Below are 19,206 nucleotides of genomic sequence, written 5' to 3' on the forward strand. Positions count from 1 at the left end.
TTTAAACTCTGGTGATGAGCATTCCACTGAAGCCTGTTTTCAAGTACAGTAATTTCATGATTACAAGCTGCACCTGATTATAAGCTGCAGGTCTGGGTGTCGGCAACATTTAGGTCTTTGTCCATATATAAGCAGCACCGGATTATTAGCCGCACTTTTGTTTGCAGCGAGGATCCGCGTGCAACTTTCACAAAGTTGCCAATTAGTAACAGAATCGTGGGATCACAGGGTTTACTGGCTCGGCCCTGCTCAGGGCGGCCACCAGGGAGCAGCCCCAGCCCCGTTTGCCACTGCCACCGGCAAGCAGGGGAGCAGCGTGCCCGGCCGGTGCCACTGGGAAGAGGGAGAGGGGTGTCCCCAGCCGCTGCCATGCCCCCCGGGGCCGTGGAGCACTGCTGCTCCCTCTGGGCCCGGGCAGCGCTGCCACTGCGCCGCCACTGCCCCGCCACCTGGGGCCGGGCGGGCTCCGGCTTGGCTCAGAGCTGCTGCTGGCTCAGACTTCAAGGTTGGGAAATTTCCAAAATTTGTTCATATATAAGTTGCTCCTGAGTGTAAGCCGCATTTCCGGTTTGGGAGCAGAATTTTAGTCAAAATGGTGCAGCTTATAATCGTGAAATTACCTTAGTCTCCAAGACATTTTAAATATTCAAGTTGCAATGAGTAAAAAAAAAATAATTTGAATAAACACCTGATCCCCAGAACTTAATGAAGAAGCTTATATTTCTATCCCAATAATTCTCTATTTCCATTTAATTTGAAATTTCTTATTTTTCTCTTCTGGTAAATGAGGTAAAATAAGGTGAAACTTTCTTTTGGAGATAAAAATATCTTTTCTCAATTCACTATTACAATCAATCACTAAAATGATGAGTTAATAAAATCTGTCAAGAAGTGACAGTGGCAACATCCCTTTCTGGTAGCTGATGCTTTATACCCAGAGGATTTTATTGGACTTATAGCACTGCATGATCTAATATCAAATGGCCATAGCTATAAATGGTTAGAAACGTTCTCTGCACTGACCAAATCAATTTTCTCCAGCTTCACCCTTGAAACCAATATGAAACTAATAGACAAAAATTTCTGGGCAATTTCTGGAAAATAAATTTGTGGTTCAGGTTCCTGCTAGAAAGACTAAAAGGCAGGGATGATTATTTTACAACCTGAGGCTACCTGGAGATTTTTGAGGGGTATTATTCAATGAACACATACTACCCCTTTACCAAGGAATGATTGTACATTGATTCTTTTATTCTCATTCTCCAAAGCTAGGAAGATTAAAGAAAATGAATAAAGCCTCATCTCAGCATTTCATCTGATGTGAATCAATGTAAGTGACTTCTACAAATCTGTGCTCCCTTAACCCAGCTGTGTATATGACAGTTTTATCAAGTGGAATGGCTGTGATGGAATTTAGTAAAACATGTTGAAAAGAGACATTTTCACAGAGCACAAACACAATAAAACCTTTTAAACCAAAATCAGAAAAAGGTTCATTTAACAACAGTTAATTGAGACCCCACTTCAGAGCACTATTTATCCAGGTTTTAAATCCAAAACCAATTATTATGGCTATGTTAGAGCTAAAAGAGCTATTATACTGGGGGATAGAATGGACAGAGAGCATTAATTCTAGTAAAAAATCATTCAGTGGCATATGCTAAAATCCTAATTACAAAATTGCAATACATACTCAGCTGATAAAAATATTAAACCCTTAGCTTGCTTCAAATGGCTAAACCATATCCAAACTACAATTTTCCTTGCCAATACAATTATGTTAGTAGATGCAAACTAATATAATTTTGAAAAGTATTCATTCTGAATCTTCATGTGATAACAAGAGTGAGACACTGATGACTTCTAAGGCTACGCATTATAGGAATATGTGTAAGTCATAGAGTACACTGCTGTTTCCTAGTAGAAAATTCTGCATTCCTGCCTTGCAACATTTTTAGTATGCATATAATTCAATTTTGTTTATAAACAAAATGAGTTTAATGGGTATATGTATACACTCAGAATATGTCAAGGGTTGGTCTTTTGCACCTGTGATTAATGGCTTCCTTGCCTTTGTTAGTTTATGAAGTTTCTAAGAGATTTTTTTCACAGCCACAGATGTTACATCACAAGCAGGGAATTATGTTTTGTATTATAAATAGTTCAGGTGTAAAGAAAAATTTAAGAAAGAAATTTCCTGTTTATATGCATTTATCTTGATTAACTATCTTTGAAGAGAAACCTATAGAAAAAAATCTGCACAGATAGATAACACTGACATGTTTTAGTAATTCGTTTTTAAATGTTTGACCCATACAAAGAGTAATCTTTAATTTTCTGTTATCCTCCCAATTCTGTTAGATGTATATATCTACTTTTGAAAGATATGAATTATTTCTGTTTAAACTAGAAGTCCATCTCACATTATAACTTTGCACAATGTTGATCAGACGTGTGCTAAGCAAATATTTTCAGTATGTAAATTTTTTACCAAAAGGTAGTAGCTGTGATATCTGGTAGGTTCCTAATACAAGACTTCATTAACTATTGCAACATTTTGTAGAATCATGGAATCTTTTAGGCTGGAAAAGAGTTTTGAGATCATTGAGTCCAACCATTAACTGAGAACTCCAAACTCCACCACTAAACCATTTATCTGGGTACTACATATACATGCCTTTTAAATTCCTCCAGGGAAAATGGCTCAACCACTTCCCTTGCCAGTTTTTTCAAATGCCTGACACCACTGTCATGAAGAAATTTTTCTTAATATCCAATCTAAACCTTACTTAGAGCAACTTGAGGGCATTTCCTCCTGTGCTGTCACTTGCTGCCTGGGAGAACGGGCCAACCCCCACCTAGCTACACCCCCCCTTTTTTCTTGGTTCTTCCTGTTTTAAAAGTGATTTCACATCTAATACACCTTAGATAAAGTGTCAAGAATGCAAATAATATTCCAAAGAAATTAAGGATTTACTCTGAATAAAGGTCCATCCTAAACTTAAAAATCTACTGTAGCCCATTTTAGAGAATTAATTTTAAAATGAAAGAAATTCCTCATGGTCCAAGAAAAGAAGTTTTTCTCTCTACTTTTTAAATGTTGACAACCCCACTTGTTTTTTGTAAACTAAATTTCTAAGGGCTACATGGGAAAAATATATATAACTCTAATATTTGGTGCCTGTGATAATACATTGAATGGTGCAATTTCCTTGGTGAGTAGAAAAAGCCCTGCTCAGGTAAAGCCTACACATTTTTAGCTTCAACACTGTGAGAATGCTCTCTTGTTTTGGATGCTAGGCCTCATAGGAACGAAAACAATTGTGTACACCTGTGTTTGTTGGTTTTTGCACCTGTTTCCTTGCTTGGCTCGCATTGTTATGAAGCGCATTTGCCATAGCCTTTAATGACCCACAAGGGTTCTCTCTTGGTGATATTCGGCATGAGATATTTCTCCAAACCTGTGTAATAGAACAAGCCATTAGTTATTCCAACTGGAATTGAAGCACTTCAGAAATTGTTGGCTGTTTACCTACTTGCTTAGAAATTGCAGGTGACCATCAGTAGCCATGTATGCCAAAGATCAAGGAGGAAAATGAGACAGCATTAAAGGAAAAATTTAAAATGCAGTAAAGTAGTGTTATTGATTCAACATGCCATTGATAAAGCTTATCTGTGATGGCAGAGCTTCTGTGCAGAAGTTTCCATACCAGATTTAACATGGAACGTACATCAAGCAATGACATATGTTAACATAGTGGTTTATCATTTTACCTCTATCTTCTTCAGAGTTATTTTGATTACAATAAATACATGGATACACAGATATTCAGTAAGTGTGATTAATTTCACTATTAAGAGGTCAATTAATGAAACTTTCTAAATTCTAAAAAATAAAAAATTTTTTGTGCATCGATCCTTTGGAAAATACAAATAGCAATCAGAATTTTCTGTTCTGTAACACAGAAAAAATTATAAATCAATCTCAAAGAAGATAGATGGTTCTTCAAAATGCTCACTTCTCATTTATAAATATTTCTCATGCTCAGAGGTAAGTCATATCTTGCAGTTATGCGCTTTTTTCCAATTTACATGTGCAAACTTTTATTTGATTATTTTTCCAAAAATATTAATGCAAAGCAGAAATAATACAACAGTAAATGTTCAGTGAATTTAATGCATAAAGGAAAAATAGATTGCTGCTCAAATTTCTCTCAAATCACTTTTTCACCTGTCCGTGAAACACTTCATTAGAGCCCATAATATGTATATAGACTATTATGAGAAAAAATAATTCTCAAATACAATCTTTAGTGTGGAGAAGCTAAGAAATAGTAGCATGGAAGATGTCTCATATGTTGATGATGGTTGCGTCAGTGTAGTGACCTAGGTTTGAGGATTTGAACCAGCTGCTGGAGTAGAGTCTTAGGAAAGCATGGTAATAAGCCCTGGTGAGTTACTCCCTGAGTCTCACCTCTCTTTTAAAATGTACTTTTTAAAATTAATGATAACCAATTTTTATGCTACATGATGTGAAGTAGAGAGCATCAGGATGATGGTATAAAATTATGTTTTCTGCTTATTTTCTTTAATGCTTATAAGTGAAGTAGTTGAAAGACGTTGATATATATGTGGGAAGTTGTGCCTACTTAAGCCTTAAATTGTGCTTGGGATCCAACTGCAAAGCTATTGTAAAAAGAAATAACTGAGAAAAAAAAAATCACTGCAGTAAAATTTACACATCAACTTTTCAAACATTGTCACAAAAACAGCTGAAGAAATTGATTTTTCATAACCTCCTTCCCTAATAACTGTACTTTACATCACAAAGTCTGAGCTGCTCATAAATGAGTGAATAGACAAGGTCTGCTTCAGTAGCTAGTGTATCATGTCCTTTGGTTCATGTTTTGTAAGTTTTCTTAATATAAACATGTTTCCTTTAATATAAGGGAGCAGGGCACTTAGTAAACTAGTAAAGGGGAAAAAAAAACAAGTTGAAAACACTGTTGAAGGAAAATTATTTATTTATATCTTTGTGCTCTAGTGGGACTTCTGGGGGGAAAAAAAAGAAGGTATTTGTTTCAGAGAAACAGTTTCAACAACTGAAGAAATTGTTCTTGAACTTTATCCCACCTCTACATGGCAGCAAACTCGGGATGATTTCTCTTTAGGAAAGTACACCACCACAGGTACAGATGTCTATATTTGCCACTGGTAATTTACATTGAGCTTTCAGCTTTCTTATATAGAGAGGACAGCAATGTAATGGAAAATACAGCAATTTCACGATTACAAGCCGCACCATTTTGACTAAAATTTTGCTCCCACCCCGGAAATGTGGCTTACACTCAGGGGCGGCTAAAAGGTGAATAATTTTCTGACATTTCCAACCCCGGAAGTGTAGCCGAGGTGCTGAACCGAGCACCAGCCAGTAAAACCCGGCATTGCACGATTGTTACAAATTGGTTATTCTGTTTCGTGGCGGGTGGAGACAGCTCAGTGCCGGCAGCGTGGGGAGGGGGAAGACGGGGGACTCCCTCCTTCAGGCAGTGCAGCCTGGGGGAGAGGTGGGGGGGCTCCCTCCTGCTGGCTCCGCAGCCTGGGGGGGATGCAAGGGCCTCCGTGCTGCCATCCCCGCGGCCCGGGAGGAAGGCGGGGTGCTCCCGTCCTCTCCTGCCACTGCAGGAGCAGGCAGGCTCCCGTCCCCGCCTGTCGCAGGAGCGGTGGGGCTCCTTCCCCTCCTGCCGCTGCGGGTGCTGGCGGGCTCTGTGCCCCCTGCCACCACGGCGCAGCACCGGGCCCAGGTAAGTGAGTCCAGTGGCAGCAGCGGCTGGCCCTGAGCAGCCCCGCTGAGCGGCAGCGCCAAGCTGGGTCCCCTGACCCCGTCGGCTGCCCTGAGCGGGCTGAGCCCTCATGGTCCGAGCCGAGCCAGTAAACCTCCCCCACCCCAATCCCGTGATTCTGTTACTATTTGGCAACTTTGTTGCACGTGGGTCCTCGCTGCGAACGACAGAGTGGCTTATAATCAGGTGCGGCTTATGTATGGACAAAGAACGAAATGTTGCCGACACCCAGAGATGCGGCTTATACTCAGTGCGGCTTGTAATTGTGAAATTACTGTACCTTGATTTTTTAACAAACATTCATTATGCATGAATGTAGTATGATAAATGATACCAGGAACAAGGAACCTTCTGTTACTGTCGATGAGAACCGTAATTGTATGTTAAATAAGGAAAAGTAACAAAAGCATCATCAGTGTAATTCCATTTTTACACTAGAATATGCAAACAATCTATTTTTATATATATATCATACTAGTAAATTAAGAATTTATTAGTTAAGAATTTTTAAAGGAATTGTTTGTTATATATTTACAAGCAATAATTAAATATAATCAGAAAACAATAATACAACTGTGGGAGAAGCAGCTGAACAAAATTTATAGTTTATGGGCTGCGATATTTAAAAACTGAAAGATTAGGAAAGAATAATGGAAATTTTAAAATTGTGGCAAAATATGCCCAATGAATGAAGAAAAAACAAGAAATATTTGACAGAATACGCAGGATACCTGCTAGATGGAAGCATCATCACTGGAGCTAAATTCTTACTTGATCAGCAAACTTACCAACTCACATATATAAAACCAAAATCATCTGAATTTTAATTTCAATATCTGTATGGTTGCTACAGTTGTTCAGAGAATTTGAGAATGCTTGTCTGTTAAGACTGAATCTAATTGCACATTGGGTTCCACAGAAGGTTTCTGTGGTCAGCTGCATGGGGAAACAAACAAAGGAGAGAACATCCCTCAACAAATTATATATATCATTACTATTATGCAAGATAAAGTTTAAAACTGTTATTCAGCAATATAAGACTCCTTTTATCAGAGAATGAATAACAAAAAGCAGCCTCCTCAGAAGACACTACAGATTCACAGACTAAAGAAACTACCAGGGGAGTACTTCACACAAATGAACCAAATCATATGCAAAGAAAGACATTTTCCACAGCTGGCGATATATAATCATCATATTACATTTGTCCTCTTAGTTGAAGTGCACATCTCTTTATCTCACCTTCAATAGGAACCTCTACTCAGAAAAAGGAATTAAATCTTTAAATTAGATAATGCTTAGGCCCATTAGACTTCGAAAACTGAAAGTGATTTTATCCTGCCAAACTCCTCCCATTCCTCACGTTCTGAAAATTTTCTAGGTGTGACAAACTGATTGGGAAACTGGTTTTAAAGTCCTCAAAACTAAAATCAGAAAAACTGGTCTCAATGATTAAGTATTATTAAATTATTGTTGTTTAATAAACACCCACTAAAAACATCATCTGAAAAGAGTGATAAAATACCTCTGCTTTTTTCACTCTCCATTATCATTCTATGTCAGTAGTGAAAGGTGCATCTTTTGCTGTCTCGCTTAGAAATATATTGTTTTCCTCACAGAAGTCTCACAGAAACAGTTCTGTGTTAAACTCAGCTGAGAAGGGTAGACATAACAAAGCCTTAGTTCTGCCAATACCTCTGCATGCATTTATTTGGCTTGTATTTTGAAAACGGAAATGTGCCATAAGTTCTCAGCAGCATTTGTTGGGTTCAGAGACATTTGGTGACCATTTTTTCATAGCTAAAGTTTTTGTGTTTATTTCTTATCTTTCTCCACCATACTTTCTCATGTGCTTTTCTCTCAACAATGAATACCTATGAAAATCAGCAGATATTCAGTATGATACCAATTAAGCAGTTAAGCAGATACCAACATAAGAACAAGTTTCATTAAAAAATGTTAAAGCCTTGTTCTGGCATTGTTCCTGGTACCTGCCAGTCACCTTCCGCAAATTATAAATGAACAGGCAAAGAATAATTAATATCAGAAACCCATTGAAAACTTCCAAAGAATGTGGGGTAGAGGAAATAATTTTACAGCTGAAAGCACATTGGCCTGTTTCTGAATTCTGAATTTCAGGCCCTAATGGCTTGTTTCTGAAACAGAAAGATTCTTGAATCTTACGGAACTTCAAAATAAGCTGTTGTGAAAAGTTTATGTGGGACCCCAGTTAGTCAAAAATAAATTCAAAAAAATAAATAATGAAAGATTTTCAGCGTTACACACACCTAATTGGTCAACTTTCTAGCGAATTTGTCAGTAAATAGCAAGATATCCACTTTCTCTGGAAAAGATACAAATGTTGCATCACTTGAGATCAAATGTATAAACTTAAGATTGTGAACCTTACACAATCTCTACTGGCAATAGCTGGAGACATGCAGCTCCAGGCAAGGATTTATCTCATCTTGAGAAACGCCCCTAATGCAGGTCATCTGAACCCCCTGCATTAGGTATATATTTTTGTCTACTGATATAAAATTTATGATTAACTCATATTTAGATGTCTGCCTTCTTCAGTTATGAGGACATGAATTTGTCTCCATGTTATCTTTTCAGTTGTGCTGATGTAGTCTGGGAAGAAAGTTGGAAACTCTTACTAATAATTGCAATTAATTGTCTAAGTAAAATGGTAATAATCTCTCCATATCAATTTAAAAGAAATTGAATGTTTTATTTTTATATGTATTTTTATATTTCATTTAAAAAAATAAAGATGGAAGAAAGAAAGGATGAAGAATTTCCACGTTTTTCCACCTCTGTGTAGCTGTGTATGTGTGTGACAGAATAGAGTAGGTACCAGCTTTCAAAACTGAAAAATACTCTAAATGTGGCATATTATAATAACTCCCAATAATCACATTACCTACCTTAGACTGTTCAGTCTGATATTTTTTTATTGTAAGAATTTTGCTGAAGTCCAAATAGAAGTTTAAAAAGTTAAAAGTAAATTAGCGTTGTACTTTGGAAGTTATTTGCAGTTAAGATATTTATATCATATTCTTATACACTTTTGATTCTAAATATTAGCACACCAAATTTTATATTAGTGTAGTTATAGAACCAAATTACACTGTAACACAGTGAGCCAAGACGGTCTATATAATTTTGCATGCAATATTTCTTGAATTCTGTATATGCGCTTCATTGTTCTAAGCATTAATTGAAAACATAAATTTATAATTAAAATTTGAATGGCAATGCACAATACAAGGAAGGTTCAGGAGTCTCTTAGTTTGGGTTTTTTTCAATGGTTGAAATGCTAAACTATTTGATTACCCTTCTACACACAGTAAATAAATAATATATGCAGGAAAGAGATTATCCAGTATGGAGAGGCAAGTTTTCATCTCATATTTACTTTATAATTTAGGCAAATAAAATAATACCTAAATTCAGACTACTTTACTGTTGTAACAATTTGAATGGGAAGAGACCAAATGACCAATCTTGCAATTTTCATTTTCCTGGTTAGTGCATGTGGTCTGTGTAGATTATGATTGACAACTGATTCAATGTTGCTTTCAAAATGCTTTCCCAAGGTGTTAGCAATGAGTCACACGGAGCTGCTGCATGTCTACGTGCATGTCTACACTATCTCTCATCTAGTACAAGCTGCTAAAGACTTGCAGAGCAGACTGAAAGAAAGGCCCTTGTCTCCATAATGCTTCTTTGAAGTGAACAGCTACCGCTCATGTATTTCTGCAGCTGGGAGGAGTGATCTGAAGGAGTGCAAATCTCCTCAGCATCCAGTCTTTCCCAGCAAGGGCGGCTTGTGCTTCTCACTGTCAGATGAGATCAAAAGGGAACAGATGCACAGTAGTTACATCATTAGTAATTACCTTTTTTTTTTTTTCAGACGCTTCTTGAAATAAAGCAGGAACATTCCCCTTTGCCATACATTTGAGAAAACAAAAGTGGATAAAAAAGATGTCCTGAATAAAAGGAGTCATAAAGTTCTTGCTGGGAAATGACCAAGCTCCTACTTTCTATGCTGCAGATGGACATAACGCTAGACAGAGGAGTGGTGTCTCCCCAGAAGAGAAGGAATGCTGTTATATAGGAAGGGACAATTTGCTCTCCCATCCTTCTTCCAAATATAGAAGATTTTCATCAGACAGGAGACTTGGATTAACACTAGACCTGTCAGTCAGCCCATGAAGGGGCTGATGCCTGATGTCTCTGGAGTAGAAAGTTGAGCTGCCCCTTTGTATCAGATAAATCCGTGGAAACTATCAGCTGATCAACCAATTAAGCAATGAATCCCTACTCTTTTAGGGGTGCAAGTGTGGAGCAGCTTGGGTGGTCTGAGGACAGTAACAGCTCTGTTAAGACATGGGCAGGGCAAGCAGAAGCACAGCAGCCAGGTAAACTAATGGGCTTTGGGAAGCACAGGAGTGTGAAGATGTAGCAAAAAGAGAAATAACAGGTATTTGCACTGTATCAAAGGGATGAGGATCAGGAAGGAGATTTTCCTCTAATTTCACCACTCAAAATAGATCTCTGCTCTCTAATGGCCATCTAGTGATACTGCTAAACCTAACAACATGGATCTCATGTTGTTCATTGTATAAGTTAAAATAAAGGAAAAAATATGCTTTGGGCTCCTCTACTTCCATTTGGAATATAAGACTCCTTGCTCCTTTCCTGCTTAAATACCTATTCCCAAGATTCAGGCTCTTCAGGATTTCAGAGTAAAGCTGGACTTCTCTGGAGGTGCTGTCATCTCCCTTGAATGGCAATTAGGAGAAGTGTATTAATAATGTTTGGGTTGCAGCTCTTAGAGTTATTAATGGCTGTCTCCACTCACACATTGCATGCAGTAGTTCAAGCTTGCTGCACTTCACCACACACTTTGTTATCTCTTTTTCATGCTGTGAATAGAGCACTGGAAGTATATTCATAGCTAGGGAAACTTTCCTTCCTTTCTTTTTACTTTCTAAATCACATCTTATATTGGATCTGTGGTACTCTTCGTTCTGCTTAGATAAGAAGTGAAAAAAGATGACTGCAAGGGAACTCCTTCCTTTAATCATTTTGCCAGTGGCACAACTCCTGACTGAAAAATACAAAAAACTGCTCATAGCATGAGAAACGCTGTATTTCCTTCCTTTGAATCTCCAGGGACTTAATAACATTTGTCATTCTCTTCTTTCTCCCTTTTCTCATAGAATTCTCCCCAACCAAAGACTCCATCTATCTCCTTCATGTATTCTTCAGTGGAAGAGTCCCACACAGGGCCACTGTAAGGGTGAGGTAAAACACTGACAAATAATTGTACAAGTACTGGAGCCCTCTGGCCCAAGAGGCTGACATTGTTTCAGCACTAAGTGTAATTTGCCAGGGTGTATGAGGGGAGAGAGATACTTCCATTAAGAATCATGGAAGAGAAAGGGCAAAGACATCAAGCCAGCAGTCACAGTGCCCAGAATATCTCACTGGAGTTCTGGTGTGATACAAGCTTTGCATTTTTTTCCTAACTGCTGTTTCCCAGGCCCTAAAGAGTGAAGTGTATACACATTATTGTGAAATATTTAAATATATACCTATGAAATATATATACACACATGCAGTTACGTAACTATGGATGTGTATAGCTACTGGTTTCCTTGAATTATTCTTATGACTTTCCTTTTTTACCCCTTTAGCTTTTCCCTCAAATGAAGTGTAGGCAGAAGACGTATGGAAGACAATTATTTAAAATCCATGATCAAGCAGAGTGGCACTTTATGCTTTCGTATGTCTGCTATGATGAGTTATTCCCAATCTTCTAGGAGCTTATAAATTACTGAAAACATATAAACAGTAGCTGGTATGTGGTTTTATTCAGTTTGGAGCTGAAAACTCTAGATTTGGGCTGACAAGGAAAGGGATTTCCTTTCCCAAGAAAATTCAAAACTTGGCAACAGTGGAAGTGTGTTTGTTTGTTTTCTCTTTAATGTTTTGATGAACTCAAAACCCATCAATTTGACTTCTCTTTTTGGTTTATTTACCATATATGAAAATAATTAAAAGAAAGCACTCTAATCCCCAAAGACTCTGGTGTTTGTGGTTCTTAGAGTCAAATCTTAACTTGGTAAATTAGAAAACAGGATGGACCTGGACCATCTATTTCAAAAGGGGGAGGGGACAAAAGCCTTTAATTCTGCTCTACTTAAAGAGATACTTCCAAGATGTATCTTGAGAGAAGGTGCTGCTACCTTATCAAAAGATTTCTTAATGACAGTTTTTGTTTGTTTGTTTCTATTAAGGCCACTATGTCTCCATGAAAAATTCCGTTTCTAATAAGCTATCAGCTCTGAAATAAGAGAGAGAAAAAAAGGAAACTTTCAATTGATGAGAGCCTATGAGAGAACAAATTAAAATTTGAATGAGCATATCAATATTTTGATGTTAACTGAACTGTCTTAGCCTTTTGAGACATATTAGTAAGTAAAAGACAGTCACTAGTTAAAAGAAAAAGTAAACAACAAAATTATTAAGAAAAATACAACTAGATTTTCTCAGAGTACTTTCCCCTCTAAACTAAACAATCTTTTATCTATGCCTTGCATGAATTTTGATAACAAATTAGAACATTTTCCAGAAAATGCGTATAAAAAGCAGCAACATTGTAAAAATCCCCCAAATATTTACAATCAAGATACAGCTTCATATAATCAATAACAAAAAATAAACTTATTCTAATGCTGGCATTTTATGTTTCAATTTCTAACCACATTTCTTTTTCTTGTTTAAGCTTTTGAGCTCCTTGTCTTTGTTACACACAAACATATAAGAATGGAATGAAGGAACATCCTGTGTGGCAATGAGCAGTCCTTAAAAAAAATTCCAGGTTTGATTGCTAGATGTTAGTTTTCTACATTCAAGATCAATTTTTTGAAGTGTTAAGCACTTGCATTTCTGCATTGGCCTCATTTTTAGAGTATAAATCATTTTTATTGACAAGGTTAAATATGGGTTTAGGATAAAGATTTTTAAGAAAGTACTACTGTTTTTCTTGTTTCTGCCTTCTTCATTTCATCTTTTTCTTCCTTTATTCTTCTGCTGAACACATTCATGCACACACACACACACAAAAAAAGCATTCAAATTTATAACAAGGTTTTAGTTTTGAAAGCTAACAGCTCCCGTATGACCCACTTTGTCCAGTACTATGAATTTCATCTTGGATAGGTAGGCCTAGATATCACTAGCATGAAATTCAAATTGGCAAATTACACTAGATGGACAACAGAATTAAGTTTAATTAATACTGATATTAATTCCAAACACTATTTTTTCCTATCTATCCTACTAATGAGTGATGAAGTTTTTAATGATGCCAGATTTTTCACTTTCTAAATGATGCAGAGAAAGTCACAGATAATCAGCAAGAGGAAATTTCTCAATAGAAATAATGCAGTCTTTTGACTATAATTCGCAACACAGAGGTTGTTGGTTGCCATTTTTTGCCTGCTGTCTGCACAACAGCAACACCCCAGAATAAAAACCAGAGTGAGAGTCCAGTTTCTTTTCAGTACTGGCTGTTTAAAGTATATAACTGTTAGATGGTAGATAAGAACGGTTATAAAGATAAGAAAAGCAAAAGAGTGAGGTTTGGTTTATGGATTAAAGCCACAAGAAAAAATTGTGCCTTGGACATAATATGTAACCAAAGCTTAAGTTTGCCTTCCCTTCACTGAAAGGAAACCATTCAGGGAAGTTCAAGCATTTTTTTTCAGAACACTTACCTAATTTAATTCAGTAGAAAAACTCCAATTAACCTCAGGGCAACATGATCTGACCTCTTGTCTGGCCACTATGCTGAGCTTGTTTGTTTATTAATCTGGCAGATTTAAGATATTTCTGGAATCCATTATATTAAGATAATTGTAATACTCACTTATATTAGAGAAAGGCAATTATACCTTTTTTGATGGTCACCATCCTTTCAGGCATTAGTAAGAAAGATTAAGCTGCTTCCTGTACAGCTATTCGCATGGCTACCTGAGCATGGTGCTTCTATTGTGTGCACATCACACTTCTTAAGCTATTCATCATTTTTTCTGAGTACAAAATTATTTAAAAGGCACCTATCAGTATCAATAAATTAAAGGAAGCAGATGTTTGATGCATCTCTCATTGCACTGACAGGCACCATACAGCACTAAGACCTCTACTGTGTTCTCCAGGAACTCAGCTTTTGGGTGTCCATAAACACAGTTTGATGGAAGGCCATACAAAAGAGTGGCATGACCTTTGGCCTTTTTATGACATGGTGGTTTTAGAAGGCTTTCTCTGAGGTAAACCATTGTACAACAGTCTCTTGAGTTAATGGCACAAGCCTAATTTCTCTGACATCAATACAGATTTCAGATAAATCTTTTCCAGTTAGGTTAAATTAAATAGATTATCATTAAGGAGAGGGGCTTGGGGATTTGTGTAGTAGTTTGGTTTTTTGTGGTTGTTTTTGGTTTTGTTTTGGTTTGTGTTTGGGGGTTTTTTTATGTATGTAGTAATCAAAACAAGGTATCTCAGACAGATAGTGCCATTACTTAGAGACTGCTAGAAACTGATTTGGAAATTCTCTCTATAGATGGATATTCTTAGGAAAACTTGCTTTAAAATAATAATACCTAAGCATATATTTCTTAAATGTGTGTTCTGAGGAAAAAGATATTTCCCAAATACTGCCTCTATAATCCTTTCTTTTTTTATTATAACAGCACTCTCCTTTTTTCTCTTTCTCATTCCTACTTAGAAAATAAATGCAACCATGCTGTGTCAGGGCAAGGATCATTTAACTCTATGTATGCAAAGTGTGCTTTCTCTAGCAATAGCTGTAAGCAAATACCTAAGGTGAAATACAAACAAAACAACCATACATGATACTTCCAGAATTCTCTCAGCTTCCAAAAATTTTCAGTTCAGTGGATTTGCTGAACTGCCTCTGGTTGTCACCTAATTAGTAACTAAATGACATTATCTTCCTCAGAGTTTTTTGTCTCAAGTCTATATAAGCTTTTCATTTCAAGGACATCATCTGACAAAAAAATCACAAATCTTCTGGGTTTTTTTTTTTCTTTTTGAGTTCAGATACTGCTAACTTCATCAAAAGTTTATTCTTTTTGAAAGAGTGAAAGAAATAATCTACTTTCTCCTTAACACTCACCATTTTGTAGACTTCTTTTGTATCTCCCCCAAATCAGTAATTTTCTGGGCTTGAAAGCTACTAGTTTGTTTACTCATTTCTGTACGAAAGCTAGTCTATATGCTAGCTAACTCTTCCTTGTCTTTTAAAATTTCCCTCCAACCATTTTCTATAAGTTCAACTCACCTCCTACAATGACTCACGTCTCCATAGTACCTCTTATTACACCTTTATCCCATACTTTTTCAGCTACCATTCTAAATATAGAATACACTTCCCTGCTCTAGTTTTTGTTCATCTCTTTTTTTTTTCACAAGGACTCCCACTTTTCAGATTTTCTGCCATTACACTGCTGCCACACCCCTTCATCACATACTCATCTCACACTCCTACAAGCTGCCAGTACATTGCTTCCTACCTACTGCTTCTAGCATTTCTTCACTGTTTGGGTAGGGAGGGATAGGAGATTGAAAGCTCTGTGAAACTCAGAAAGTTCTTTATTTACAGTTCTTGAGCTGTAGGATCTGCAACTGCTGATTTTTCTCTCTGCCATAAGCTTGGAAAGGGTGCAGTAAGGGTAAAAGCATAGACAGGTGGATTAATTTCACCAGATATTGGGCTTCTGTCCAGACATCTACCATGCAGAAGTAGTTATCTGGACTCACTGTTTATAATCACTGCAGAGAAAATATGGATAGTCTACTTAAAATCTCTCTTGCAGACAGTTGTCTGTAAGATTTTCTCCACAGTGTATTAAAGGAAGGAGATCCTAATATCTCCTAGTTTCTCTATCACATCAGCAAAATTTAAAGGTGCTACAATGGACAAAATTAAAACTTCTTCTTACCTTGCTCAAGTAGATTTCTGCACATAGGAAACAGCTCGTGGTTCAGTGTGTGTGTCTACTTGCTTGTCAGTCCTGACTGTACATTTGCCGTAAGAGCCTAGTCTATGACAAGTGATTCCTGCTTTCTCACACTCTCACCATGGTAGTTACCAGCTACTGTTGTTAGAAACAACAGAACCAACAAAAGAAAGCTACAAGGTTTTCCAGTTGAGGAAGCAAGGAACATGCGCAGAAACCATCACAAGTATTTATTGCAAGAGTAAAATTTTCTTTGTTTTCCAGTGAGCACTTTTCCCTTTGCTTCCATGATATCTTATCATTAATCAATCACCACTGAAATTCTCAGATATTTATTTCCCAGATGGCACACAAGGAAATATTAAGGGGTTTCCAAAGAATTAGAGTGAAATGTACTGAAATTGTATTATGGGGTTCTTTCTTTTTTTTGCTTTTCTTTTTTTCTTTTTTTTTTTTTTTCCTCATTATATTATTAGCAGAGTGGTTTTGGATTTTGAGAGTTCAGAATCCTTTAAATAGGTAATAAAAGTAGGTAGAAAGGTAGAATAAGATTTATAACTCTCTAGGGGGGTTGAAATGACATTTTTTTCTCCTATAGCATTAACACAATTAGTAAGTAATTGTGATATTTCTACTAAAGCAAATGAAGCAATGGTTCAAGTAGAACAGAGAAAGTGATTCTTCAATTCAAATGCTGCTGCTGTGTATTTGTGTACTAAAAATTCATTACCCATTCTTGCTAAAATGTTATTGCTTCATTAGCAGAAAAATCTGGAAGTGTACAAGTAATGTTTGCTTTTGAAATGTGCATGCTCAAAACCAATTGCAATTAACTGGAACATGCAATATGTCCAGTTATATGAATATTGCTGAATATCTAGCTAATATTATGTACACTGTTAAAAATAATTCATCAGTCTTATTAATTTCATTAATTTAAATTCATATTTTTGAGGAATTTGACTGTGTGGCAATGGTGTTAGGCAGCTATAGGGATCTTACAGATGAAAGTTCCTGTACGCCCAAAGATTTTTTGTGTTTTTAACAGTATCAATTGATCTATTAAAAAATCTTCTTTATGTCCTAAAACCTTCTCTTTATGACTGTACATAATATGCTAAATTCACAATAACATAATATCAAGGGGGTACATGATGTACCTGAGAGAAGTGTATATGGCTGAGCTACAAAGCCAGAATTTTTCCCTTCAGTTACAGATGCTTAAAATTCTTTAATAGTCATTTTCTAGAACTAGAGGGTGGTCATGATAGCTGTCATATTGAACATACTCTGCCTCTCAGAAAAAAAAAAAAACCCAAACAAAAAAAAAAAGAACAACCAAAAAAACAAACAAAACAAAACAAAAAAAAAAATAAAGGCCAAAAAACCAAATCCCAACTTATTAAAAAGCAGTGTCTAGATTGTGGAAATGTCCACAGGTACAAATGGTTTCTACTCAGTAGTCACTGACAGCCCTACTGAGATGCTGGAAGGAAAGCTGTATCTTTTTTCCTGTGCTCGCATCAAGATACAACTGAGATACTACTGTGTGTGGGAATGAAGGTGGAGAGAAAGAAAACAAAAATGTCAGTGAAGAGATAAGGTGGAAAACCCCCGCTGAGAAGCATGCCATGACAAACAAATGGAGGCAGACTGTGAAAAAAAAGTAACAGAAAAGCATACACCCTGCATTTTTTGGTGGAACTGTATTTCAGAAAGTCACAAAGCTATAACTGCTTTCTCACCTAACAAAAGCTATTTCTGAAAGACTAAGTGACTTATTTTCTCTGACCTCTCTTTTCTGTGCAAAAGACTACCATAAGGCAATAGCTATTAAACTGAAGCTGGCAGGTAACAAAAAATTCAGCCCACAACCAATTGAAATGAATTCATAAATCCAAGGTTATCACACCTCATTACTACTGTAACTTATATATTCATCTCCATATTTCTTTCTCCTTGTATTTTTCTGTTGTACTATGTGAATTTTGTACTCTTCATACAATAACTGGATTTTTAAAAATCTAAATCACCTAGAATATTTTGTCTGTCTCCATGGTTGTTTCTAAATGTATGACCCTGAACCTATCAATAATACATTGTCTATAATGCAGAAGTCTTAAGAACTTGTGGTACGGAAATTCCACAGATCCATGCTGAATATTCATGAATTTAAGCAAATTGTCTTAGTACCTGTCATAGTCACTGGAGAGAAACAGAAGTCTCTAATGTACTGATCATTTGACCTGCTTAGAGATGTATATATTTGACATTATTTGTGCTGTAGAAGGACTTAACACACTGCATTTAGTTAAGGAAGCCTAACTGATTAGCCTTGCATGCAGACAAAAACAATGTGGTATAAATCCTACACTTTATGCTTTTTCATACAAGAAAAATACAAATACACTTCAGCTTAATTTGACAGAGGTCAGGCAACAGCATTAAGGGGCAGTCAGGAATATTTTTTTGCTGAAGCTGCTTTGAAGGCAGTGCCACACCTCCCAGTCACAGATAATCAGGTCTGCATAAGCACGTGGTGGAGAGAGTCACACTTGCTGGAGGAGACCCACTTGTCCCCAGCCATCTAGAAACTCTCTTAACCATCAGTCCAACCTGAACTCTTTGGATGGCATATAAACTTAGAATAAAATTGATGAAAACTCTTTCTATTGAAGTCAATTAGTATATTTCTCTTAAATTCACTCTTGTGACAGATTTGCATTCTGTTCTCTTTTTTTCTTGCACTTCTTTCATACCTTTCACTGACTGATGTTTCACTAGTTTCATTATACTGGTGTTCGGAAGTTGGTAACAATAAGAATAAACTCTCACTATCACAATGAGAAGTATATGTCACTAAAGTATAGCAGTTAATTGCTGTTTGAAATCTCAGACATCTGTTTTCTTACAATTGTTTTAAAATACCATATGGGAACAAAAACCACAAGATGGAAATTACTTATCCAAAACGGCAGGTAAAGTTGCAGAATAGGGAGGTATGTAAAATACTTGTGTTTTAAAGGGAGGTAAGTCACTGTCATGAAATCAGTTAAAAAAATAAACCTTTTAAGATCAAATCCTGGGGTTGGCTGTGCATTCATGACCCCATGAACCACACAGGTAGCACTGTGGCAGCATCATCTGAGATCTTGCAATGCACTATACACCCATTTTACATACACAAAAAAATAACCAAACCAAATAATTTGCAACAATCCATAGCTATGAAACATTTCTAAGACAAAAGAGGTTGAAAAGATAAGACTTCACAGATGTGCAAATACCAGCAAGAAGTTGCTGAA

General features: G+C 36.6%; 1 long non-coding RNA gene across 1 annotated transcript in view; it reads right to left on the reverse strand.

The window, feature by feature from the left end:
• The window catches only part of LOC116993215, a 75,712-nt gene extending 59,714 nt beyond the window's left edge, over positions 1-15,998 (reverse strand). The window contains exon 1 of the long non-coding RNA XR_004417218.1: positions 15,884-15,998. This is a non-coding gene — a long non-coding RNA (uncharacterized LOC116993215). The remainder of the gene's footprint in view (positions 1-15,883) is intronic.
• Positions 15,999-19,206: the final 3,208 nt, after the last annotated feature.

This window comes from Catharus ustulatus, chromosome 2 (assembly GCF_009819885.2).
Source record: "Catharus ustulatus isolate bCatUst1 chromosome 2, bCatUst1.pri.v2, whole genome shotgun sequence".
Taxonomy (NCBI): Eukaryota; Metazoa; Chordata; class Aves; order Passeriformes; family Turdidae; genus Catharus; species Catharus ustulatus.